At 42.2% G+C, this 27,709-nt stretch overlaps 1 long non-coding RNA gene and 1 other non-coding gene across 2 annotated transcripts; one reads left to right on the top strand and one right to left on the bottom strand.

The window, feature by feature from the left end:
• Positions 1 to 699: 699 nt before the first annotated feature.
• LOC132836134 (uncharacterized) lies at positions 700 to 4,149 on the bottom strand. Its single transcript, XR_009647335.1, has 3 exons — positions 3,814 to 4,149; positions 2,271 to 2,370; positions 700 to 1,920 (listed from the first exon to the last, which is right to left on the bottom strand). It is a non-coding gene; the product is annotated as an uncharacterized LOC132836134 (long non-coding RNA).
• A 23,256-nt stretch (positions 4,150 to 27,405) lies between these two features.
• Positions 27,406 to 27,478, top strand: trnar-acg (transfer RNA arginine (anticodon ACG)). The gene has a single exon. It is a non-coding gene; the product is annotated as a tRNA-Arg (tRNA).
• The last annotated feature ends 231 nt before the right edge of the window (positions 27,479 to 27,709 follow it).

Below are 27,709 nucleotides of genomic sequence, written 5' to 3'. Positions count from 1 at the left end.
TGGAATGAAGAACGCATCCACCACATTCCAAAGACTCATGAACAGTGTTGTGGCTGGATTAAGAGAAGCAAAACTGGTAATAAACTTACAGAAAACAGAATTCACGAAAGCAGAGGTGACGTTCTTGGGACATAACATCGATCATGAAAGGTTGACCCCAAGGAACGCAAAGATGAAGGCCATCGAGGAATTTCATGACTAACCTTGAAGAAAGAGGTGCTTCAGATTTTGGAACTAAGTGGATTCTATCAGAAGTTTGTTTCAAACTTCAGCAACATAGTGGCACTATTAACAAATTGCTGAAGAAGAACACAAAGTTTCGGTGAACAGAACAATGCCAGGGGGTATTTGACAATTTACAAGCAGTTTTAACCATCCCACCAGTTTTAGCTATACCAAATGTTTTGAAACCCTTCAAAGTTTCAATTGATGCTAGTGACACAGGAGTTGGAGCTGTACTGCTACAGGAAGATGATGGAATTGAACTGCCAGTTGGTTACTTTTCCAAGAAACTCAACAACTATCAGAGAAAATACTCTACGATCGAAAAAGAATTATTGAGTTTGGTACTGGCCTTACAACATTTTAATGTGTATGTCACAAACAATATGTCGGAGACAGTTGTGTACATGGATCACAATCCTCTTACATTCTTGGAATGCTTTAAAGACAAGAAAATGAGACTATTTTGTGAGAGTCTTATGTTCCAGACTTTTAATTTACAAATTGTACATGTTGTGGCTCGTAAGAATGTGATAGCAGATGCATTACCTTGGCTTTAACAAAAAAAAAGATGAGATTGAATAAATACCAATGTTATATAAATGTGTGTGTGTGCCGATGTTAGTATAAACTTAGATTAGTGTCCTATGTATACCATGGTAATGTGGTTAAGAAGGAAAAAGCCATCTTTCCATTATGATGGGTCATTTTTTTTCTTAAGGGGGGACGTGTTATGAAGTTGAAGGCGTGTACTGTACCTTTAAGAGAGTGTGAAAGCTGGCAAACACCTGTTGAGATAGACTGCACTGGAAAATTTTAAAATGTAACATTTAGCTGGGAAACAGATAGTTGAGTTTGGTTGCTATGTTTTCACAACAATTTGAATTCAACCAATCAGTTTAAATTATGCCCCAAGATACTAAAATCCAATCGAATTTGAATTTTACTGTTTTGATAACATTAAATCAATGAGACGATCTGATGTTTTGGGGTATAAAAATAAGGCATTTTGGACAATTAGCCAAAGAGACAAAGAGCACCTACTGCTATTCAGACTGCTGCAATCATTCTCTCTGAACAGTACCCTTTCATATGAAACACCTTTGCAGCAGAAGACCGAATACGACCCAGGGTGATCTACAGGACTGGATTGACACAGCTAGCTGGTTTTGAAAATTGATTAGCTGTAAATTTATTAGGGGCTTTATTGGATCAGTATATTGTTATAAAGTGAGAGGTAGATAACAAATTTAGAAAAAAAAAGGATGCTAACAATTCTAATTGGTTGTAGTTTAATGTTCTCTTTTGGAGTTTAAGAATAAAATTGCTATTTTTCCTTTAAATACTGGAATTTGGGTAGTTCTCTGTGACTCATACTTTAACAGATGACGAGGGAAGATGAGCTTTTCTGTGTGTTTGGTTCAAGTAGCAGAAGGATCTACCCTGTGTTGTAACAGACTCCAATGCTCCAGGGATGGGGTGGGGGTGGTGGTCCTTGCGCGTCCAGCCTCTCCTTGTGGCTTGGGCCCTCCATTCCTGGAAATCTCCTTGTGAGTTCTTTTGCAGCTTCTCCAATTTAATAATATCCTTCCTAATGTTGGAGAGTCAGTGCTGAGGGAGCGCCGCACTTTCAGAGCGTCAGTGCTGAGGGAGTAGGCACTGTTGGAGGATCAGTACTGAGGGAGCATCCAGTTGGAACTGTGTGTAAATGGGACAGTGTTAATAAAAACATTGTTGTTTGTCAATTATATAAATAATTTAGCTGAAAATATAGAAGGTATGGTTAGTAAATTTGTGGATGACACCAAAATTGATGGTATAACGGACAGTGAAGAAGATTATCTCAGTTTACAAAGGGATCTTGATTAATTGAGTCAATGGGCTGAGGACTTGCATTTTGGTAAAACAAACAAGGGCAAGACTTATATAGTTAATGGTAGGATCCTGAATAGTGCTATTGAACAGACAGACCTAGAGGTTCAGATACATAGTTCCTTGAAAGTGGAGTCACAGGTAGACAGGGTGGTTAAGGTGTCTGCTACCCATACCTTCATTGCTCAGACCATTGAGTGTAGGAGTTAGGACGTCATATTGAGGTTGCGCAGGGCATTGGTTGGGCCTCTTCTGGAGTGTCCAGTTCTGGTCGCCCTGCAATAGGAGGGATATTGTTAAGTTGGAGATGGTTAAGAAAAGATTTACCATGATGTTACTAGAATTGGAGGGTTTAAGTTATAAGGAGAAGCTGAGACGTTTTTTCCTGGAATGTAGGAGGTTAAGGGATGGCCTTACAGAGGTTTATAAAATCATGTTGGATAGATAAGGTGAATAGCAAAAGTCTTTTCCCTAGGGTAGGGGAGTGAGGGGAAAAGATTTAAAGGGGACCTGAGGGGCAATTTTTTCAGAGAGGCTGGTTCATGTGTGGAATGAGCTGCTAGAGGAAGTGGCAAATACATTTAAAAACCATCGGACAGGTACATGAATAGGAAAAGTTTAGAGAGATATGGGCCAAACACAGGCAAGCGGGACTAGTTCAGTTTGCTGTCTGACTCTATGGCAGATTGGGATCGTCATCCACTACTTACACTGGACACCAAACCTACTGAACCATACCTTCTGGATCCCTTCTAGTTGCTCTGAGCCCTCAATTAACACTCCAGCTCCTCTGCAGTTTTACATTTGTCTCCAGCTACTCTCTAGGAGAAAGTGAGAACTGCAGATGCTGGAGATCAGAGTCGCGAGTGTAATGCTGGAAAAGCACAGCAGGTCAGACAGCATCCGAGGAGCAGGAGAGTCGACGTTTTGGGTATAAACCCTTCATCCTGGTAATCCGGATGAAGGGTTTATGCCCGAGATGTCGATTCTCCTTGTCCTCGAACGCTGCCTGACCTGCTGTGCCTTTTCCAGCATTACACTCTTGGGTCCAGCTACTCTCTACTTGGTAAAAACAATGACTGCAGATGCTGGAAACCAGATTCTGGATCAGTGGTGCTGGAAGAGCACAGCAGTTCAGGCAGCATCCAAAGTGCAGCGAAATCGACGTTTCGGACAAAGGGCTTTTGCCCGAAACGTCGATTTCGCTGCACTTTGGATGCTGTCTGAACTGCTGTGCTCTTCCAGCACCACTGATCCTACTCTCTACTTGGTCCCAGCCTAAGTAAGACTCTAGATCTCCACTAGATGATCTGGGCCTCTATCTAGATTGGGTTGGGATGTCTGGTTGGCATGGATGGGTTGGATCGAAGGGTCTGTTTCCATGCTGTACATCTCTATGACTCTATGACCTATCTTACTCTCGAGTCCCAGCACCTGGTTTAGGAAGACTCCAGCACCCCCGTTCCTGGTTTAATACTACAGTGGACTCCAGTCCCTGGTCTGGACATAATAAGATTCCTTGGATTATCACTAATTTGACTACATTGTGTTTATTCTCCATTTCTCCGTTGAAAATACCGAAAAATTGAACAGACACAGTCTTCATACCACCCAGTTACAGGACTGAAAGTCATAAAGGTGCAGTTTGACACAATTCCAAATGAAGGAGAGTTTCAGCCAATGGGTGAAGAGCTGTGCTCAGCCTTGCCTCTTGCTCACTCTGATTGTTTGGAGGTCCAGCTGTTCCCGCTTGGTCCTCCAGCACCGCCCCCTCTTGTCTATTGGTCTTGCGCTGTCGTCAATCACCAGGACGCGCGAGGTGGCGCATGCGCAGTGCGAGTGGCGGTGCAGAGAAGTGGTTGATTTTGTTCCCGTTTTCGGAAGAAATGTTGGCTTCTGAGTCCGGGGTGCGTGGAACAATGATGATCCCGCATACTTCGGGTATGTTTCAAAGCGAAGACGACAATATGTCGATCGCGTGTTTTGGCGAAGTCTGCAACGTGTTGGCAGTTGTTTCACTGGAAGGCCCCAGGTTAACCACAGCCACCTCTTCTGCGGCCGCCATCTTAATGTGGGTTACGACAGGGCATGCGTGTGACCGTCATCTTAATGTGGGTGTTGTTACGACAGGGCATGCGTGTGACCGTCATCTTAATGTGGGCATTGTTACGACAGGGCATGCGTGTGACCGCCATCTTAATGTGGGTGTTGTTGCGACAGGGCATGCGTGTGACCGCCATCTTAATGTGGGTGTTGTTGTGACAGGGCATACGTGTGACCGCCATCTTGTAGAGGCTGAGTTTCGTAGGTTGCGTGTGCAATGTGCTGCAACTGTGAATTTGTGGAGAAGGTCACTAGACTCCAAACGTTAACCTTGCTTTTGGCTCCATATATGTAACCTGACCTGCTGAGCGGACCCCAGCAATTTTTTTCTTTGTTTAGGATTCACAGTTCTTTGTTTTTTTTAAAGCATTTACTTCCTGGATTGAAGCCAGTGCTCTATGAACTCCATTTAACGGGGTTTAGGAGGAGCGAATTCAGACCAGTTAAACTTCTTTATGATGTATACGATTCTGAATGGTTTGGATATGATTCTGTGAATCACATCAACATTCAGTACAGAAAAGGCTCATAATGCACACTCTTCCTTGCCTGAGGAAAGCTTGCAATTTCAAATGAACCTGTTGGACTGCAACCTGGTGTTTCATTTTTGACCTTGTCCACCCCAGTCCAACTCTGGCATCTGCACATCTTCTTTCGTGCAGTATAATGACCAGAACTGCACACAATGAAAAACAAAAACCAAAAGAACTGCAGGTGCTATAAATTAGGAACAAAAACAGAAAATGCTGGAAAAGTTCAGCAGGTCTGGCAGCATCCACTCTGCTCTTTAATCCGCTCCATTATTGATTAGAATTAGCTTTATTGTCATGTGCTTATGTGAGTACAGTGAACAATTTGCAAGTTGCTACTTATGGTGCCATTTAAGGTAGAAAAGTACCGAAGTGTAGATGCTTAAATACAGATTCTTTGGTATGAAATAGAAAAACTAAAACAATTTCCAGTAGGACTTTAAAGTAGAAAATAACTTATAGTCCTTCTGCACCCAGTCTACATGTAAGGGACTTGCCTCCAGTACAAACCTATTCTGTCCGGGTAAATCAGGGAAAGAAAAGGCTAATAAAGGAATTAATTTTGTATGCTGATTTAGCTATCCTATTAACCAGTCCTGTGAGATCTTTGGATGGACACCTAAAATCCCTCAGTTTGTCTGAGCTTACTAGTTTGTAGCTCCTTGATCTTTCTCTACTACTGAAACCACATTAGCTGTCCTCCAGTCCTCTGGCACCTCCCTTGTGGCCAAAGACAATTCAAAAATTTATATCAGGCCTCCTCTAATTTCTTCCCTCATCTCTACAATAACCTGGGATACAACCCATCTGCACCTGGGGACTTGTCCAATTTTAAATCTGCCAAAATTTCCAATACCACCTTGCTTTTTGTGTCAATCTGCTCAAGCACTTCACAGTGCATCTCCTCACATTCAGTACTTGCACCCCCCTCTCCCAAATAAATACAAAAACTATTTACTCATCTAACACTCAACCAATGTCCTATAGCTTCAAGTACATATTGCCCCTTTGTCTCGAATGGACACTACTCTTTCCCTGGTTGTTCTCTTTCCCTTGACATTCTTGTACGATAACTTGGGATTCTCCCTAATCGTTACCATTTTCTCATACCTCTCTTTGCTCTCATAATTGCTTTGTTGCTATACGCCTTTATGACCTCTGTTGTTTTGCTCCCTTAATACCTGTTATGTCTCTTTTCTTTTTTATTCAGTCCCAAATATTCATAAACATTCATGTTTCTCTGGGCTTGTGACCCCAGCATCACACCTGAAAGGGAATATGTTGGGCCTGTACCATTATTTTGAATGTTTCCTACTGTTCTGCAGTACTCCCAATCTATTTTGGTCAGATCCTGCCTTATCTTAATAAAATCTGCCTGACCCTAATTTAAAACATTTTACAGACCATTTTTCTCTTTTTCCATATCACTCTTGTGATCTCTATCACTAAAATGTTCCCCTCCGTCACGTTGAACATCTGCCTGCCTTCTTTCCCTCGAATTAGGTCCAGTACAACATTTCCTTGTCTCTTGGAGGATCGTCAGCATATTGACAGAAAGTCATAGAGCTGTACAGCACGGAAATGGACCCTTTGGTCCAACTTGTCTATACTGACCAGATGTCCTAAATTAATCTAGTCCCATTTTCCAGCACTTGGCCCATATACGTCTCAACCCTTCCTATACATGTACTCATCCATATGCCTTTAAAATGTTGTAATTGTACAAGCCTCCCACACTTCCACTGGCAGCTCATTCCATACATACACCACCCTCTGCGTGAAAAAGTTCCCTTAGGTCCCTTTTAAATCTTTCCCCTCTCACCCTAAACCTGTGCCCTCTAGTTCTGGACTCACCTAATCTTGTCTATTTATCCTTATAGGTCACCCTATAAGGTCCCCCCCCCCAGCCTCCACTGCCCCAAGGAAAACAGCCTCAGTCCATTCAGCCTCTCCCTATAGCTTTCTCCCTGTAAATCTTTCTTGTATATATCTCAACAAATATGGCCCTTTTAAACCCTTTATTCTATGATTATCCTGGTTAATACTGGAGTAGTGAAATCCCCGAATATAATTAGTGTTATATTTTTACATACCCTGGCGAATTGACTACGTATCTGCCCCGAATTGCCCGCTGACTATTTGGAGGCCTCTACAGTAATACAATCCTGACCGTGTGACTGTCTCCTTTTTATTCATGTGTTCTCCCACAAAGCTTCCTTTGACAATCTTTCCAAGGTATTATTTCTTGCTACTGCATTAACTAAATCCCTAATTAATAATGTGACCATCTCCACTTTGTATCCTCCACTATCCTACCTGAAGAGCCTATTACCCCAGAATGTAGCTTGCCAGTCTTGTTCCTCCCTTAACTGTATCTCTGTAATGGCAACAGTATTCCAGTTCCATATGTCAATCCATGTCCTTAACCCAATTGTCTTGCCTCCCACACTTCTGGCATTAAAGTAGGGGCCACCCACTCTAGCTTTATTCCTTTGAGAATAGCTCCCAGCATGGTTGTGAATGGCTCCCAGCATGGGAAGAGATTCTCTCAATCCTCCAATGCAATTGCCACTGACTGGTTCACTCTGAAGAGTCAGAGAGGTTTTCAGCATGGAACAACCCCTTCAGCCCAACCTGTCCATGCCACCTAGATTTCATAATTAAGTTAGCAGCATTTGGTCCATATGCTTCCATACCTAATCCAACGATGTACCCATCTAAATGTTTCTTAAATGACTAACATTGTATTTGCCTCCGCTGCTACCTCTGGCAGCCTGTTCCAGACACTCACCACCCTCTGTGTGAAAAAATTGCCCCTCTGAACTCTTTTGTGTATCCAATGTAAACTGTCTAATTTTAGACTCCTCTATCATAGGGAAAAGCTGTTAGGTATCAACCTTATCTGTGCCCCTATGGTTTTACAGGCCTCTATAAGGTCACCTTTTGATCTCCTATGCTCTAGGAAAGCAACGTTCCAGCCGATCCAACCCACCTTATAATTTAAACCTTCCAGTCCAGGTAACATCCTAGTAAATCTTTTCTGCACTCTTTCTATTTTAATAATAGGGCAACCGGAACTGCATACAGTACACCAAATGTGCCTCACCAATGTCTTGCACAACTGCAACAATATATCCTAACTCCTATACACAGTGCTCTGACTGATGAAAGCAAGCATGCCGAAAACTTTCTCCAGCACCCTGTCTACCTATGATTCACTTCCAAGAGCTATGAGCCTGTACCCCTAGATTTTTTTATTCTACAGCACTCCCAGAGCCTTACCTTTGACTGTGGAAATAGTGCCATGGTTTGACCTACCAAAATGCAACTCATTTATTTAAATTAAACGCCCATCTGCCATTCCTCAGCTGACTGGCCAAGTTAATCAAGATCTCGCTCTATTCCCAAATAACCACTTTCACTGTTTACTGTACCAGCAATCTTGGTGTCATGTGCAAATTTACTAAGCAATTCTCATCCAAATCATTTATATAAATGGTGAATAACACTGGACCCAGCACCTGTGGTGCACAGCTGGTCACAGGCCTCCAGTCTGAAAAGCAACCTTCTACCAACACTCTCTGTCTTCTACTGTTATTCTTCTACTGTTACTTCTACTAAAATGGATGACCTTACATTTATCAACATTGTACTCCATTTGTCAGACCCTTGCCCACTCACTTAACCGATCTGTGTCCCTCTGCAGACTTTCAGTATCCTCTGAACGCTTTGCTCTATCACTTTTCTCAGTTAAAAAAAATCACACAACACCAGGTTATAGTCCAACAGGTTTATTTGAAAGTACTAGCTTTCGGAGTATTGTTCCTTTATCAGGTAGCTAGTGGGGCAGGATCACAACACAGTATTTATAGCACAAGATTGTAGTATAATGCAACATAATATGATAGATTGAAACAAACCTAGATTGCTGTTAAGTCTTTCATCCTTTAGAATGGGTTGCAGATACCAATTAATTAATACGTAAATCCAGAACTACTTCAAGTCACATTTCTGAAATAACTTAAGGTTTTATTTTTAAAAAGTGACAACTTAGTTCAGACAGTGCGTTAAAAGTGTGAGGTTAGAGTCTGTCTGTATTTCAACCTTGAGTCAGACCAATTCTGTTTCCCAAGTAGGAATTTATAAAATGTCACATTGATTGATAGCCTGCAGATCATGTGCTTTGTGAGCAAAACAGAATGTATCTGCAAATGCAAATTCATCCCATAGACTTATATGTATGTATGCATGCATGTGAGGGAGAGAATGAGTGTGCATTTGTGTGTGAGACTGCATGTGCTTGAGTGTGGGCATGCATGTGACACTATAAGCCTGTGAGAGGGTGTGCACGTGGGTGTGTGTGGACGGGGTACGTGTCACTGAGAGAGTGTGTGTATGAGAGAGGGTCTTCGTGAGTGTGTGAGTATGTAAGTGTGTGTGTGTGTAATGTGCTGGAGTCGCCTGTAATGTGACATGAACCCCACATCCAGGTTGAGGCCATCCTCATGAGTATCGAACTTGGCTATCAGCCTCTGCTCGGCCACTCTGCGTTGTTGCGTATCCCAAAGTCTGCCTTGGTGGACGGTCACCCGCCTGACCAGTTTAAATCTTCCTGAGTGGCTCCAGCTAAATTGTCCCCCAGGGTATTGGTTCCCCCTCCAGTTCAGGTGCAATGTGTCGCTCTTTTACAGACCACCTCTGTCCCAAAAGAGATCCCAATGATCCAAGAGATCCACTCGGCTAAGAGACCTTTTTAAATGTTCTGAGAAGACCTTCAAAAGAATGTTCAACAGATGATTCTACCAGTCCATGCACACCAAGGAAAGCTTGCTTTCCTGCTGTGTGAGAGAACAGATTCATGTGTCCATTCCATGTCCTGATATACAAACAGATTCACACTAGGGAAAAGCCATCAGAATGGCCTCGTTGGAATGTTTCTACTTGTTGGTGAATCAACAGAAGGCCCTGAAAGCAATTTATCAACTTCACAGGGAACTGCAGGTATTTCTTTCCTTAGTTTGTCAAATATGTAACTTACTACTACACGAAGCAGTTGAGATTCCAGGCATTCGAAGAAATGTAAATGGAACACGTAAGAAAGGAAATTAGAAAGATACACTGAAAGGTAGACCAGGTGGCCAGTTTGTTCCTTGTATATCTGAGATAACTCTTTGTAAACTCAATTTTCAGGCTATTGGAAGAGGAAGATTTGATGTCAAGAAAATCAAACCAAACCTCATCTCTCAATCCACTGGGCCCTGAAGATTTGCAAATCTGAAGGGAGTTAGTTCACTGTTTCAGGTGGAAACTGGTGAGAGGCCGCTCCTGCTATTGGAAGAGGTTGACCCCGCTGGAAAACATGTTGACGCAACAGCAAGAGACTGTTCACCTGCTCAGTGTGTGGGAAGAGCTTTAGTTGTTCATCCAACCTGCAGGCACACCAAGTTGATCACATTGAGAGTCATCTTCACCACTCTGCCTCTCGGGACAGCTTTGATTCCTTTTGGGGAAGATTCCAAAGTCACATTGATGAGAGGCCGTACAGTTGCTACCACTGTGGAAAGAGATTTAGTCTATTGTCCTGCCCCGGGGAGCACCAGCTCCTTCACATCATGAGAGACCGTTCAGCTGCTCTCACTGTCAGGAGGTTTTCACTGGGCCAGAGGATCTCGCTGAGCATCAGCAAGTTCACACCAAGGACAGGCCATTCAGCTGCTCCCACTGTGGGAAGAGATTCAGTCAGGCCTCCCATTGCATTAATCACCAACTGGTTCACTCGGCCAGGAGACCTTTTAAATGTTCTAAGTGTGAGAAGACATTTAAAAGAAAGATTCATCTCTTGAACCATCAGACCATGCACATTAAGAAGAGATTGTTTTTCTGTTCTGTGTGTGACAAGAGATTCACTCATCCATTCCACTTCCTGACACACAAATGGATTCACACTGGGAAGAGACCATGCAGCTGCTCTGCATGTGGGAAGGGATTCCACCGGGCATCTGACCTTTCAACACACAAGCGTGTTCACACTGGGGAGAAACCATTTTTGTTCAGTGTGTGGGAGGGGGTTTACTCGTGGGACTTACCTTCTGATGCACAAACGCATTCATTCAGGAGAGAAGCCATTTTCTTGCTCAGTGTGTGGGAAGAAATTCAGTCAGTTGTCTGTCCTGCTGGCACACCAGCAGGTTCACACTGGGGAGAGGCCATTCTCCTGCTCAGTGTGTGGAAACAGTTTCCCTCGGATGTGTCACCTTTTGATTCACAAACGTGTTCACACTGGGGAGAGGACGTATGTTTGTGGCATGTGTGGGAGGGTATTTACTTGCTTCCAACACCTGCAGAAACACTGTCGTTTTCACAACAGAAAGAAGGTGTTCACCTGCTCAGTGTGTGGGAAGGAATTCACTCTGTTGTCCAGATTGCAGAGACACCAACGCATTCACGCTGGGGAGAGGCCGTTCACCTGACCTGTGTATGGAAAGAAATTTCCTCAGCCATGTGATTTGGTGAGACACAAGCAAGTTCACAACAGGAAGAAGGTGCTCACTTGCCTTGTGTGTGGGAAGAAATTCGCTCAGCCGTCTAAGCTCGAAGCACACAAGTGTGTTCATACCGAGGAGAAGCCATTGCTCTGCGCCATGTGTGGGAAGCGTTTTCCTCGTTTGCCCTACCTTAGGATACACGAGCGAATTCACACTGGGGAGAGGCCGTACATCTGTCCCATGTGTGGTCAGTGGTTTGTTTGTTCTTTCCACCTTGTGAGACACCAACGTAGTCACAGTGGGGAGAGGCCGTTTAAATGCTGTGTGTGGGGGAAGGGATTCACTGATCCATCCCACCTGCAGACACAGAACAGAGTTCATGCCAGGGAGAGGCAGTTCACCTGCTCTTTTTGCAAACAGAGATTTAGCCGGCCATCCAGCCTCCTGAAACACCAGCAAATTCACATGTTTGAGGCAGAGCTAGATTCTGTTCTTGCTGCTGTGAGACAGATGAAGGACTAAACCTTTTCCTTTTGAACTCTCGATTGTCCCTTCAATTACTCACACCAACAGATCCCAATACCTCCCAGGGTGACTCTGCTAATGTTGGTATCAAGGGCACGCAACAGTAATACTCCCAGGCATCACCGATATAAATCCCCAGCCTTACATCTCATCTGCTGGACAAAGTGTGTGCATGTGTCTGAATACTTCTGTCGCCTTGAATGTGTGAATAGAGCACCTGGTTTTAATGTAAATCAGCACAGTGTATTGAAGAGAGACGTGCAGGCTGCTGACAGTATGTTAAGCTTTCAGTTTGCACCTGTGCTGCTCTGATTTTTACCTAGAGTGGACAATGTCTGAACTTTTATTCAAAAGTTTATTAGATATAGGAGCAAAATTAGGCCATTTGGCCTATTAGGTCTGTTCCACCATTCAGTCATGGTTGATATGCTCTTCACGCCCTTTTAGCTGTCTTCTTCCCATTTCCCTTCAACCCATTACCAATTAAAAATCAGTTTAACTCTTCCTTAAATTTACTCACTGTCCCAGCATCCAATACATTTTGGGTGTCAAATTCCTCAGATTTACAGCCCTTTGAGAGAAGTAGTTTCTCTTCAACCCTTTTAAATTTGCTAACCATTATCCTAAGACTACAACCTCTCGTCCTAGAAAGCCCCACGAGGAAACGCCTGTTCCATCTTTATTTTTTCCATACTGTTATCATCTTGAATACCTCAATTTGATCTCCCCTCATTCTTCTAAATTCCAGAGCGTGTAAGCCGAAACTGTTCAATCTCTTTCTATACAACAAAGCCCTCATTTCTGGGATTAATCTAGTGAACCTCTTCTGAAATGCCCCCAACGCAACTACATCCTTCCTCAAATAAGAGGACCAAAACTGTGCATAGTACTCTGGTTGTGGTCTCACCAGTGCCTTGTATAGTTGCACCAATACTTCCATACTTTTTATATTCTATTCTTTTAGCTATAAAAGCCAAGGGAGCACCCCAAAGTCTCTCCCCATTTACATAATAGATCGCATTTCCATTTTTTCTACCAAAGTGCACCACCAGACACTTATCCACATTAAACTCTGTCTGCTACATTTTTACCCACTCTCCTAACCAATCTACATTCATTTGTAAGGTTCTTATTTCTTCATTGCAATTTGCCATCCAACCTATGTTTGTATCATCTGCAAATTTGGCCATAGAGCCTTCCAAGCTTGTATCCTAGTTGTTAATTAGATTGTAAATAGCTGGGGTCCAAGGATCTAACCCTACAGCATCCCACTTGTTAAATCTTGCTGTCCAGAAAAAAAAATTATCCCACTTTGTCTTCAGTTCATCAGCCAGTCACCTATTCAAGCTAATAAATTACTCCTAATCCCATATGATCTAAGCTTGTGAATTAACGTTTTGTGCAGCACCTTATCAAATACCTTCCAGAAATCCAAATATATTGCATCTATACGATCCCCATTATCCACTTTGCTTGCTACATCTTCAAAAGAAGTCTAGCAAATTAGTCAAACATGATTTATCCATCATAAAACCATGCTGACTCCCAATGAATAGCGTTTTGATTTTCCAAATGTCATGATTTGGCTGCCTTGATAATTGATCCTAACACTTTGCCAACAACAGATGTTAAGCTAACTGGTCTGTAATTTCCCACATATTGTTTCCCTCTCTTTTTGAATAAGGGCGGTATGTTAGCATTTTTCCAATCTACTGGAATCTTTTCCCATGTTTAGGGAGTTTTGGAATATTGTAACTAATGGATCCACTATTTCCGCCACCACTTCCTTTAATACCCTAGGATATAGGTCATCAGGCCAAGGGGAATTGTCTGCCCTCAGTTCTAATCGTTTGCTGATTACGTTCCCCCTTTTGATGTTGATTGTTTCAATTTTACCTATTCTATTGCCTCTGACTTGCCTGTTCCAATAGGAATGGTATTATTGTCGTCCACTGTGAAAACTGAGGCAAATTATTGATTTTAGCATTTCTACCATTTCCATGCTCCCTATTATTAGCTCTCTGGTTTCATCTTCCAAGGGACCAACATTCTGAATGACTTAACGACCCTCTTCAGTTTTACACACCTATAGCCTTTATTATCCTTTTTAATGTTTGGTGCTAGTTTTTATATTTTACCTTGGCTCTTTTTATGAATTTTTTTGTATCCCTTTGTTTAGATTAGATTAGATCAGATACAGTGTGGAAACAGGCCTTTCGACCCAACAAGTCCACACTGACCCACCGAAGCGCAACCCACCCAGATCCATTCCCCTACATTTACCCCTTCACCTAACACTACGGGCAATTTAGCATGGCCAATTCACCTAACCTGCACATTTTTGAACTGTGGGAGGAAACCAGAGCACCTGGAGGAAACCCACACAGACACAGGGAGAATTACGTTTGAAAGTTTCTCAATTTTCCAGCCTGCCACAGGCCTTTGCAATATGGTAAACTTTATATTGTCCTTGACCACCTCCTATAGAATTTTCTTTCCTCACTGGGTTATATTTTAGTTGGGAGGAATTGAGTAGCTCCTTAAACATCTGCCACTGCTCATCTGCTCTGTTACCTTTTAGCCTTCCTGCCAAATCTGTCCTCATGCCTATGTAATTTTCTTTGTTTAATTTCAGAACACCAATGTGGGACTCTACTTTCTCATCCCCAACTGAACTGTGAATTCAATCACACTATGGTCACTACTCCCTGGAGCAGGGGTGGGCAATTAATTCTTCCTACGGGCCACATGAGAAACCTGAGTTGTATTGGATGGCCGAACCAACAATAAGTTGAACATAATTCTGCTCAGTATTAATTTTCTCCCATTGTAAAAAGTACTAAATTATATAGTTTTGCACTGAAACTTGTAATCAAATAAATAAGGATATTCTGTTACAATAAAGATATGAAAATGTGGAGTAAGTCAAATATAGAAGAAATAAACAGTAAAAACAATAATTTCAGTATTTCATTTTATTTTTAACGTTAATCTCATAAATCAATAATGAAAAGTTATTTCATTATTGTTCAGTATTAAAAGCAACAAACCACTCTATTAAAAAAAAGCAATAAGTGCTTTTCATGTTTTTCAGTTCATTTTACTTGTTTAGTGAGACAAATCCAGTCTGTTTTGGGCTTAAACAAATGCACTGAAATCTGATTGAATGTCTGAGGTGGATATGCAAAGGACAGCTGAGAGGTGATCATCAAATGCAAATTCATCAGTGATAGAGGGTCTGTATTTGGATTTGTTGAACTTCATCACTGAGAATGTCTGTTCACATATATCGGTAGATCCAAAGAGGACTAGAATCTTCTGAGCATGCCTCCTCATGTGTGGAAAGTTCTCCTCTTTGAGGGAAGAGTAAAAATCAAACAGTGAGACTGACGTAAAGTACTCTGCCAGATGTGTGTCAGACTGCAGGTCAATGGGTTCAAGCTGAACATCACTAAGTATATTCTCCATATTGCATGTAAATGGGGGAAAAAATTATGTGCATTTCATTCTCAATTGTTTTAAAGTCTTGAAATCGCCTTGAAAATTCACCATGCAGTGTTTCTAACATAGATGAGTATCTGTGGAGGTGATCAGCTGAAGGTGCAGCTTCCTTCAGTGTTGGCAAGTGGTGAGAATATTGTCCTCCATTTGGCTTGAGAGAAGCTGCACCTTTCTCATAAAAGCCTTCACCAGGTTGTACATTTCATGCACAAAAAGGACCTTGCACTGCAGTTTCAAATTTAGTTCATTCATAAGTGCAGTCACATCAACAGCAAAACCAAGGTCTGCAATCCAGTCTGCATCTGAAAGCTGTGGAATGCCATTCCCTTTCTTCACACAGAAATCTTGAATCTCTTCTTTCAGGTCCCATATATTTTTCAGCATTTTGCCCAGGCTGAGCCACCTGACTGCTGTGTGGTAGCCTTTGTCATGATGTTCAGTCTCATTTTCCTCCAAAAGTGCAACAAACTGCCTGTGATTCAAAGCTCTTGCTCTGATGAAGTTAACTATTTTAGTTATAGCATCAACCACATGGTTAATTTTTAACACTGACTTGCAGAATGCTTCCTGATGTATAATACAATGCAAAAATACCAATTTCTGTTCAGGGTCAATTTCTGTCACTTTATCCTGCATTCTCTTTAAGAGTGCAACATTTTTTTCTATTAAATTTGGACCACCATCCGTTGTCACACCTGCTAGCTTGTCCCATTTTAGTCCCAACGTGTCCAAACATGCATTTACCTCCGTGAACAAATCATTACCAGTTGTTCCTTTCATTGACTGCATGGCTGCCAGTTCCTCTGTGATTTTAAAGTCTGTAGTTATCCCACATATGAAGATGAGTAGCTGGGCTGTGTCACGTACATTGCAGCTCTCATCTAAAGCCAAGGGGAAAAAAAAGTCAAAGTTGACCGCTCTGTGCTGCAGCTGAAGCTCCAGATTTCTCGCGATGTTCCCAATCCTTCTCGTTACAATGCAGCGGGAGAGGGGTACATTCTCAAATGCCTCCTTTTTCTCCGGGCGTATTAGTTCTGCAGAGTCCAACAAGCACTCCTTAATAAACTCTCCATCAGAAAGCAGTTTACTGTTTCTGGCGATTTTGTGGGATATGACATAACTTGTCTTGACAGCTGTATGTCTGGATATGTGAAGTTTGGTGAAAAGTCTTTGCTGGTGATGCAGCTTAGCTCACAAAGCATCCAACTCCCTTGCCCGCTCTTGATCAGACAAGTTGTTGTACTTCTCGGCATGTTTGGTCATGTTGTGGCGATTCAAATTATTATCCTTGAACACAGCGACCTGTGCACCACAAACCAAACACACGGCCTTACCTCCGATTTCTGTAAATAAATATCTAGCAGTCCATGTCTTGTTAAAAACGTGGCATTCCATATCAACCTTCCTTTTTTTTGGTGTGAGCTGACATTTTGAGGGCAAGCCAGCAAGCATCACTTTTAGCTGTTCATGCACGACATACACGCGCATGTGCGTCCATATGCAAATAAAAAAAGCATCCTTTTCAAAACAAAAGCAACACAGTTGTATTCCATGCATGGCGTAAATACTTTTTTGTTTATGTTCTAATTTAAGATTGACCTCATGCGGGCCGGACAGGAACCACCAAAGGACTGGATATGGCCTGCTGGCCATAAAATGCCCAGGTCTACCCTAGAGAATCCTTAACCATGATGTCATCAATTAATCTCTCCTCATTGCACAATACCAAATCCAGAGTAGGCTGATCCCTGGTTGGTTCCACAATATACTGCTCCAAGAAACAATTTCTAATACATCCAATGACCTCTGCCTCCAGGTTACTCTTGCCAATTTGATTCTTTCAATCTATATGCATATTAAAATTACCCATGATTATTGCCATACCTTTCTTCCAATCCTCTAATATTTCACCGCGGAACTACAGTACTGTTTGGGGACTTATAGATTACTCCTCCCAAGGACTACTTCTCTGCTTTTTTTTATATTCTTATAGCTCAGACTTATTCCACATCTCGATCTCCTGTGCATATATCATTTCTCATTACAGCACTGATCCCTTCCTTCATCAGCAAAGCGACACCACCTCCTTTTCCTTTCAGTCTATTTTTCCGATATGCTGAGTACCCTTAGATATTCAATTCCCAGACCTGGTCTCCTTGTAACCATGTCTCAGTAATTGCTACAAAATTTGTATCCTTTTGTCTTGCCATTGTTTCACATGCTTTGTGCATTTAGATACAAAGCTTTTAAGTTTGTTCTGCTGATAGATTTCCCTTTTTTTTATAATTTCTTTGTGTTTAAAGACATTCACCTGTTCTGTTCCTCACCTTTTTGTGTCTGTTAACCATCTGCCACATTACTAACCTGTGCTCTTATCACCTCCTTTAATTTGAAGCCTACCCAACCCCCACCACCATATAGTTTAAAGCCCTGTCTGTAACCCTAGTTATGCGATCAGCTGGGACTCTCATGATTCAGGTGAAGACTGTCCCGTCATAAGAATTTGATGGCAGGACAAAATCTTGAACAGAGAGGTTTTCTATTGTGCTAGGTTCTATAGCATGGAGGCTACTCTCCAAATGATTCAACTTAAATAACCAGGCTATGTCACCTTTGTGGCCGATTACAGAATCCCAAGAGGTCCTTCAATGGGCAACAGTACAGTAAAAACAAAACAGGGAGCTCAGGAAACCACACAGCACTGCAGAGGTTCCTCGGAACCAACTACAACAATGTGAACTATCAGTTCTGTGAATGTCCAGTCTGGTCCCACACTGGACTCAGGCATAAGAGCACCTACGGAAGACAATGAAATCATTTACAGCTTAGGCATACTTCCAGTAATAATCAGTTATCCCCAGAATTAGTTCTGTCCTCTGGACTTATTAACTATCCTCTACAGTAATACTAAAAAATCTGAATAGGCTATAGGGGACTCTGTAATTGGGGGATAGATAATATCCTTTACAAATCGGGTAACTGTCCTCTGTCAGTATTCCTGAAGTGCTGTTAATAAAGTCACTGGAATTCAATCTGTTGTTGTGAGCTTGATTTGTCTGATATGTGAAAGTATAGGTTCAATATTCAGAGTTGACAAGGCAACAAGCAATGGATATATTTCGATTCACAGGAAAAAGTATGACGCAGCTGTATGATGTGGGCACTGGCTGGTCCCATTGTGAATTGCAGCGATCACATCTGCAGCAAGAGTTGGTCGCTGGAGGAACTTCGGCTCAAAATTGATGATCTGGAATCTGAGCTTCAAATACTGTGGCACATCTGGGAGGGGGAGAAGGACCTGGACTCTTTGTTTCAGGAGTTGGTCATGTCTGGTAGATTAAGTACTTCAAATTCAATAGTGGTCAGGGACAGCACAGTGTTGACTGCAAATGAGGCAGATTGGAGGGATCCTGAGTTCAGGAATGGAGGAATCTGTGCTGTTGACCTTGTACAACATGAATGAGGTACTGGGTGCCTGTGTGGATGAGGAAAAGGGCTGTGGGTGGGGAGGAGTGGTACAGCTGACCATGGCACCCTGGTGCAAGAGGCCATTCAAGAGGGGAGAGCAAAAAGACAAGCGGTAGTTTTAGGGGACTCTGTAATTAGGAGATAGATAGTATCCTTTGCATGCAGGATTGTGAGTCCTTCATGATATGTTGCCTGGGTGCAGGACATCTCTGACTGACTTGAAAGGTTATTGGAGTGGGAGGCCGAGGATCCAGTTATTGTGGTTGACACTGGGATAAACAGCATTGGCAAGGTGAGGAAGAAGGATCTCTTTGGGGATTATCAAGCACTAGGAACAAAATTAAGGAACAGGTCCTCAAGGATTATAAACTCTGGATTACTACCTGAGCCATGTGTAAATTGGTTTAGGGATAAGAAAATTAGGGAAATAAACTAGTGGTGTGGGGAAGAGGGGTTCCATTTCATGGACTGTTTTGGAATGGGAGGGATCTGTACCAATGGGATAGTCTCCACCTGAACCGATCTGGAACCTTTGTTCTAGTGAAAAGGATTATTAGGGTAGTCACTAGGACTTTAAACTAGTGAGCTGGGAGCAAGGAAAGGGGAAAGTGACAGGAAGTATGGTGGTAAATAATTGCTATACCATTTTAACAGGCATTAGTTGTTTGTTTATTGCCCACCCCAATGTGATATTATTTGATGCTCTTTTAGTCTACACCTATCAGAGACTTAGAATTTCTAATTTCCACCCAAATGGATTCAACCTTATTCTCCAAACAACCTATATCATTTCTCACCACTGCCCTGATGTCATCCTTAAATATCAGAGGTACACCAATTCCCTTACCTCCCTGTCCTTTCAAATAGTCTGCTGCCCCAGGATATTTAACTCCCAGTTGTGACCGTCCTACAACAAATGTCTTCACACACTCTCATTCTCTCAAGCATACGTACACACAAGTCAATAGGGCGAATTTGTATTTGCAGATAAATTTACTTTGTTCAAAAAGCACACAATCTGTAGGCACTCAATCCATGTGACATTTTATCAACTCATACTTTGGAAGTAGAGCCAGTCGGACTCAAGGTTGGGATACAGACCGATTCTAACCCCAGACCTTCAATGCAATGTGTGAGCTGAGGTGTCAGTTTTTTCCTTATTAAACCTTAGGTTATCTCAGGAATGTGACTCAAAAGAAGTTCTGAGATTTATATATTAATAAATTGAAATCTGCAAACCTATTCTAAGTGATTAAAGACTTAACATCAATATAATGTTGTTCAATACATTGCACCAGTTGTATGACATTTTGATCTTTCTCTATAAAGTGTGTCCTATGATCCTGTTCCACAAGCGACTTGATAAAGGAGCCAGTGCTCCAGAAGATTGTATTTCCAAATAAACACACGTGCATCTCCCAACTGCCTTCCAAGACATCTTTTCCCCAGTCCCACCCTCTCCTATCTATCTCTCAGCCTCCCAACTACGTTCCTGATGAAGTGCTTAGGTCCAAGATGTCAATTCTCCTGCTCCTCAGATGCTGCCTGACTTGCTATGCTTTCCAATACCACTTTTTGACTTTCAAACAAACCTTTTGGACTATAACTAGGTGTTGTGAGATTTTTAACTATTTCCACCCCAGTTCAAACTGGCACCTCCACATCATGGTAAATAAAAAGGAAAGCAGCAAGTTAGCATGTGTGCAGGAGGTTTAACTACATGGTAGACTATGAAAGAAGTAGAATGGAAAGATAATGCAGAAGATATCATAAATGGAGATGTTAGAATTCATAAAGAGAGTACAAAAACTGCATAAAGAGCACTTTACCTGATTGCTTGAAGCATTTATAACAAGGTCGATGAGTTAACGGCACAAATAATTGCAAATGAATATGATTTAGTAGCCATTGCAGAGTCATGGTTGCAGGATGGTCACAATTTGGAGTTAAATATCCAGGAGTATCAAGCTGCTCGAAAGACAGACAGGGAGTCTTTATTTAAAGATGACATCATGGTGGTGAGAGATGGTAGGTTCTATGGAGAATAAGTTTTAGTCCATTTGGGTGGGAAATTAGAAATTCTAAGAAAAAACAGTCACTGATTTTTGTAGTTTATGGGCTACCAAATAATATTACATTGGGGTGGACAAATAACTAACGCCTGTAAAAACAGTACAGCAAATATCATGGAGGATTTTAAGCTACATTTTGATTGGTCGAACAGATCAGTCAGGGTAGCCTTGAGGAGGTGTTAATTGGATGTATCCACAATAGTTTTCTTGAACAGTATGTAATGGAACCAACAAGGGAGCAAGCTATCCTAGATCTGGTCCTGTGCAATGAGACAGGAATAATTAATGATGTCATAGTTCGGGATCCTCTTGGAAGGAGCGATCAGAGTATGGTTGAATTTAGAATACAGAAAAAGTGCAAAGATAAAATCCAATACCAGGGTCCTGTGCTTAAACAAGTGAGACTACAATAGGATGAGGGAGGTTTTGACTAAAGTAGACTGGATAAAAGTTGGGGAATTATAGACCAGTTAGCTTAACTTCTGGAGTGGGAAGAATGCTTGAGTCTTATGAAGGAAGAAATAACAAGGTGTCTAGACAGAGAAAGCATGGGTTCATGAAAGCAAGGTCATGCTTCACTATTATTTTGGAATTCTATGAAGATGTTACAAAAAACTGTGGACAACAGGGACCCAGTAAATGTGGTATATCTAGATTTCCAAAAGGCATTTGACAAGGTGCCACACAAAAGGCTGTTGGATAAGATAAATACACAAGGTGTTACAGGCAATGAATCAGCATGGATAGAGGATTGGTTAACCAACAGGAAGCGAAGTGTGGGAATAAATGAATGTTATTCTGGTTGGCAATCAGTGACTAGTGGTCTGCCTCAGGACTCAGTGGTGGAGCTGCAATCATTCACAATTTACATAGATTATTTGGAATTGGGGACCATGTGTAGTGTGTGCCAAAGTTTGTGGATGACACTAAGATGAGTGGGAGAGCAAAATGTACAGAGGACTGTGAAACTTTGCAAAGGAACATAGATAGTTTAAATGAGTGGGCAAAGGTCTGGCAGATGGAGTATTATGTTAATAAATGTGAAGTTATCCATTTCGGTAGGAATACTGTAACAGTAAAAAGGACTATTACTTGAATGGTAATAAATTGCAGCATGGGACCTGGGTGTTCTTGTCTATGAATCACATAAGATTAGTTTGCAGGTAATTAAGAAGGCAAATGGAATTTTGTCCTTCATTGCTAAATGGATAGAATTTAAAAGCAGAGAGGTTATGTTGCAGCTGTATAGGGTGCTAGTGAGTTTTGATCTCCCTAATTGAGGGGGGGGTGGGGGGGAGAAGCTGGTGGGAACTTATCAAAACATATCCAGTTATGAAAGGAATAGATAAGATAAAAGTAGAGAGGATGTTTCCACTGGTGGGTGAAACTAGGACGAGAGGGCATAGCCTCAAAATTAGAGGGAAGCAGATTTCAGACTGAATTAGGGAGGAACTTCTTCACCCATCTGTGGAATTCCCTGCCCAGTGAAGTGGTTGAAGCTTCCTCAGCAAATGTTTTTAAAGCCAAGATCGATAATTTTTTGAACAGTAGAGGAATTAAGGGTTACAGTGAGAGGGTGGGTAAGTGGAGCTGAGGCCACAAAAAGATCAGCCATGATCTTATTGAATGGCAGAGCAGGTTCAAAGGGCCAGATGGCCTACTCCTAGTTCTTATGTTTAGATTAGATTACTTACAGTGTGGAAACAGGCCCTTCGGCCCAACACGTCCACACCGACTCGCCGAAGTACAACCCATCCCCCTACATTTACTCCTTCACCTAACTCTACGGGCAATTTAGCATGGCCAATTCACCTAACCTGCACATTTTTTGGACTGTGGGAGGAAACCAGAGCATCTGGAGGAAACCCACGCAGAATGTGCAAACTCCACACAGACAGTCGCCTGAGGTGGGAATTGAACCCGGGTTTCCAGCGCTGGGAGGCAGCAGTGCTGGCCACTGTGCTGCCCAATACATATGGCACAAAGTGTGATGCAGCTAATGACAATTTGTCACTATTGTGACTATTTATCAGTCAGTGCATTGAGTATAGGAGTTTGGAGGTCATGTTGCAGCTGTACACAGGATATTAGATTCCCTACGGTGTGGAAACAGGCCCTTCAGCCCAACCAGTCCACACCAACCATCGGAAGAGTAACCCACTCAGTCCCATTTCCCTCTGACTAATGCACCTAACACTATGGGTCTGGGCAATTCACCTAACTTGCACATTGTTTGGACTGTGGGAGCAAACCCACGCAGACATGGGAAGAATGTGCAAACTCCACACAGACAGTCACCTAAGGCTGGAATTGAACCTGGGACCCTGGTGCTGTGAGGCAGTAGTGCTAACCACTGAGCTACCTATTATCTAACACCTTGATAGAACAGAACACAAGGAGATCCCAATAGTAAGAAGCTGTTGGAGTCGTGCAGGGATCACTGCTGGGGCCTCAACCTTTTCTATATCAATGATGTAGATGAAGGGATCAATGGATTACTCGCTAAAGGAAAGTAAGTTGTAAAGAGATTAATGGAGTTCAGATAGGTTGGGAATGTACGGTAAAAAATGGCAGATATGAAAGTCTACCTGTATCCTCTTTGTCATGAAAAAAAGAATAGCAGTTTACTATTTAAGTGAAGAGAGATTACAGAACTCAGTGGTACAGGCAGATCTGGGTGTCCTGATAGATGTATCACAGAAAGGCATGTTGGTACAGCAAGTGGATAGAGAGGGCAATGAAGTAATTTAGTTCCAGGGGAATGATAGGCAATCTCTGTTACAGTTGTGTAGAGCATTGTTGAGATCTGCACCACTATGCACAGTTTTGGTTTACCTACATAAGTGCATTCGAAACAACTCAGTAGGTTCACAAAACTGGCTCCTGGAATGAAGAGGTTATCTTATGAGGAAAGGATGGTCAGGTTAAATATATATCCATTTAGATTTCAGTGAGGGAGAGGTGATCTTACTGAGACACAACAAGTTGAGGGACTGGCAAGGTGGGTGCTGAAATGATATTTCCCCTTGTCAGAAACAATAGGACTAAGGAGACACAGTTCAAAACCAAGGAGTGTCCTATTTAAGATGGAGATAGGATTTTTTTTTCCCTCAGAAGATCATGAGTGTGTGGAACTCCATTTCCCAAAATGTAATGAAGGCAGGGTCATTTAAAATGTTCAATACAGATCTAGATAGATCTTTGATTAGTCAAAGGTTTATAGGGAGCAGACATTGGTTGAGTGACAGATTGTCATGTGACATTCTAAACAGGCAGAATATACCATATGAAGTGCATGAGGGTAGCAGAACAGAATACAGTGTTACAGCCACAGAGAAGATGTACAGAGATCAGAATTAACACCTGAGAGATCCATTCAAAAGTCTGATAACAGGGAAGAAACTATACTTGAATTTGTTTGTAAGTGTATTCAAACTTTTATATCTTCTGCCCAATGGGTAGGGAGAGAGTATAACCGGGGTGGGAGGGGTCTTTGCTTATGTTTGTTGGTTTCCTAAGGCCATGGGTAATATATAGGTGAAGTTGATGGATGGAAGGCTGGTTTGCATGATAGACTGGGAAGAGCAGTTGCCATACCAAGCTATGATGCATCCAGATAGGATGCTTTCCATGATGCAACTGTCGAATTGGTAAGAGTCCTCATTGACATGCTGAATTTCCTTAGCCTCCTGAGGAAGGAGAGATGTTGTTGCTACTACACAGGACAGACTGTTGGTGATCGTCACTCTCAGGAACTTGATGCACTCAAACATCACCTCACCTCATGCAGACAGGGGCATGCCCTCCACTCCACTTCCTGAAGTTAATGAGCAGTCCCTTCATTTTGCTGATGTTGATAGAGAAATTGTCTTTACTCCATGTCACTAAGCACTCAATCTCTTTCCTGTATTCTGTCTCATCACTGTTTGTGATCCAACCTACAATTGTGGTGTCCTCCACAAACTTGTAAATGAAGTTAGGGGTGGAGTTTGGCCAGGAGAAAGTCAGAACTGCAGATGGCTGGAGTACCAGAGTTGAAAAATGTGGTGCTGGAAAAACACAGCAGGCCAGGCAGCATCCGAGGAGCAGGAGAATCGACGTTTCGGGCATAAGCCCTTCTTCAGGAGTTTGGAGTTTGGCCACACAGGAAGTAAAGCTGAGACCACAATCAGATCAGCCATGATCCATGGCAAGGCAGGTTTGGGAGGCCAGATGGCCTACTTTTGCTCCAGAATTGTACTTTCTGGCATACAAATGCGAGTAAGCTTAGTGGGAATAAGATCAGTTAAATGTAATGTAAGTCTCAAAGGTGAGGAGAGCTGCAGAAATCATTGTGGGAGATTAGAGAGAAACTTTAAAAAATGCAATTTCAGGAAATGCTTCTCCAAATCTATCAGAAAATGTAGGACTCCCACTAAAGTTTTATTGTCAACTAATCTCTGAATGACTACATTGTGTCATTTGACTCAGGCAAGCCTTGCAACATAGCAACAAATTTTTAAAACTCTCCTGTTTCATCAATCCTAACAATGGATTCTCCACCGATTGTTTTCAATTATCTACAAACCTTTCTTATTAATGCACCAATGAAGCTGGCCTTTGTGCTCCATCCTTTGTAAATTTATTGCAAACCGGATGTTTGAGTCCATGTAGTGGCCGCTGTGTTACGTCACTGAAGTTGCATTTTGAACTTCTACTTCACTCCATTTGTGTACTTGACTCTGCGTCAGTCCATACACCTCTTTCTCAAACATAAAACCGTACCTTGTTCTTCTCTCCCTCAGTTGCTTTCTTAATACTTTTTGAATTCTCACTTTTCCTATGTGTCACTAATATCTAGGTCCTGTACCTTCACTCTGTACATAATCACCTGTACATGATTGCATATTGATGGTGTGTTAGAAGGAGCTTGTTTCTAGAGAGGAATCACCACATCCTTTTTGGTTCCTTTAGGAATTGAATGAGAAAGAAGGAGAAAAGATTTGGAGGTGCCGGTGTTGGACTGGGGTGTACAAAGTTAAAAAAATCACACAACACCATGTTAGAGTCCAACAGGTTTATTTGGAGGCACTAGCTTTCGGAGTGCCGCTCCTTCGTCAGATAGTTGATGAAGGAGCGTCGCTCCAAAAGCTAGTGCTTCCAAATAAACCTGTTGGACTCTAACCTGGTGTTGTGTGATTTTTTAAAACAGAAAACATCAACTGAGACTCTGCATAGAAGTAGAGTCATAGAGAAGTACAGCACGGAAACAGACCATTCAGTCCAACTCATCCATGCTGACCCAGATAACCTAACCTAATGTAATCCCATTTCCCAGCACTTGGCTCATATCCCTCTAAACCCTTCCTATTCATATACCCTTTCAGATGCCTTTTAAATGCTCCAATTGTACCAACCTCCACCATTTCCTCTGGCAGCTCATTCCATACACGCACCACCCTTTGCATTCGAAATAAGTGGATATGTTTTTGGAAATTTGCATCTCTTCAAATTCAACTTTTTAAAAAAATTCATCCACTATCATCATTATCCTGTTACTGAACACTCCAAAGAACAAAATCTGTTGCAAAATAGATTCAAATACTATAATTTGCTGTAGCAATGCTTTACATATACTTCCTCTAGTTCAAACCCTCACTTTTTATCTGAAATTAACTTAAAGATCCAACACCCTTCCAACAAGGATAATTTTCCTTTGTTCCTCACAGGGTTGTATCATACTCCTTTCATTCACAGATATGTATAAAAGAGCTAGCTCCTTGACAAGTGTCCAGATTTTCTCCTATTGGAGTCAGCAGTCTTTTAGCATCCCACGCCCAGATGGCAGGAGATGGCTGAGCAGTATTATCACTGAATTGTTAATCCAAAAACTCAAGCAATGTTCTTCTATCAACTAGCCTTTTATATATATTTTTTTAATTCCGTGTAGAAACACGCATCCCCCTAACGGCTTCATGGATAAGCCAACACGATTGAGCAGGGATATTTAAATCGGTCAGATTTCTAATTCCAGGTCCTCGACTGAGCCAACCACTGGAGAGCAGGCAGCCGCTTTTCAGAAGACTGACTGACGTTGGTCAGTCTGTAACTGAGTGCACCCTCCCGGCAGAAAAGTGAGCACTGCAGACTGCAAAAGCAAATAAAGTGCACCAGAAAACATGCACTGCCGGGTTGAGGCGTGAAAAACGGCAATGGTTTAACAGCAACAGCTTCCTCGCGGTCTGTGTGCCCTATCACTCCTGAGGAAGGCGCTCCTCATCCCCGCTCAATCCAGGCTGGCTCCCAAACTGCCCTGAACTTCCCTCGGAGTCACTCCGAAGCACATGAATCGTTTAAGCCGACGTGCGGTCGGGAAAAAGGGGATGCTCGATTTCCCAAGATTACGAATCTCATCACTTCTGTTCGTATCGAACACATTTCTCCCGCTCCAGAGAAAAGTATTGTTTTTTAAAAATTCCCTTTTCGCAGACCTTCAGTCTCCACTGATGCTGAGTTTCTCCAGCACTTTCTGTGTTAATGTCACGTCTCCAGCGTCCACAATAAATTGCCTTCAGTTTAATGATGAAAATAAATATTTTTAAAACTATCTCTGGAGGAGGTGACACAAAAGTAGACTGTTTGCCGTGAGGGCCAGTGGCGCAATGGATAACGCGTCTGACTACGGATCAGAAGATTGTAGGTTCGACTCCTATCTGGCTCGTAATAAGTTTTGCAAACTCTGCACCCTCTTTGTGCATGGTTCATTCTCAAACTCCCACAACAAACCGTTCTTTCTCTTTTTCTCCACAGATGCTTCCAGACCTCCTGAGTTTCTCCAGCATTCTCTGTGTTTGTCTTAAACAAAATATTCTGCCATGTCCCACTTGTCCCATCTGGGCCGCATGGTGGCTCAGTGGTTAGCACTGCTGTCTCACAGTGACCCAGGTTCAAT

The sequence above is a fragment of the Hemiscyllium ocellatum genome, chromosome 46 (assembly GCF_020745735.1).
Source record: "Hemiscyllium ocellatum isolate sHemOce1 chromosome 46, sHemOce1.pat.X.cur, whole genome shotgun sequence".
NCBI classification, from domain to species: Eukaryota; Metazoa; Chordata; class Chondrichthyes; order Orectolobiformes; family Hemiscylliidae; genus Hemiscyllium; species Hemiscyllium ocellatum.
This window is presented reverse-complemented; position numbering and strand designations above follow the sequence as displayed.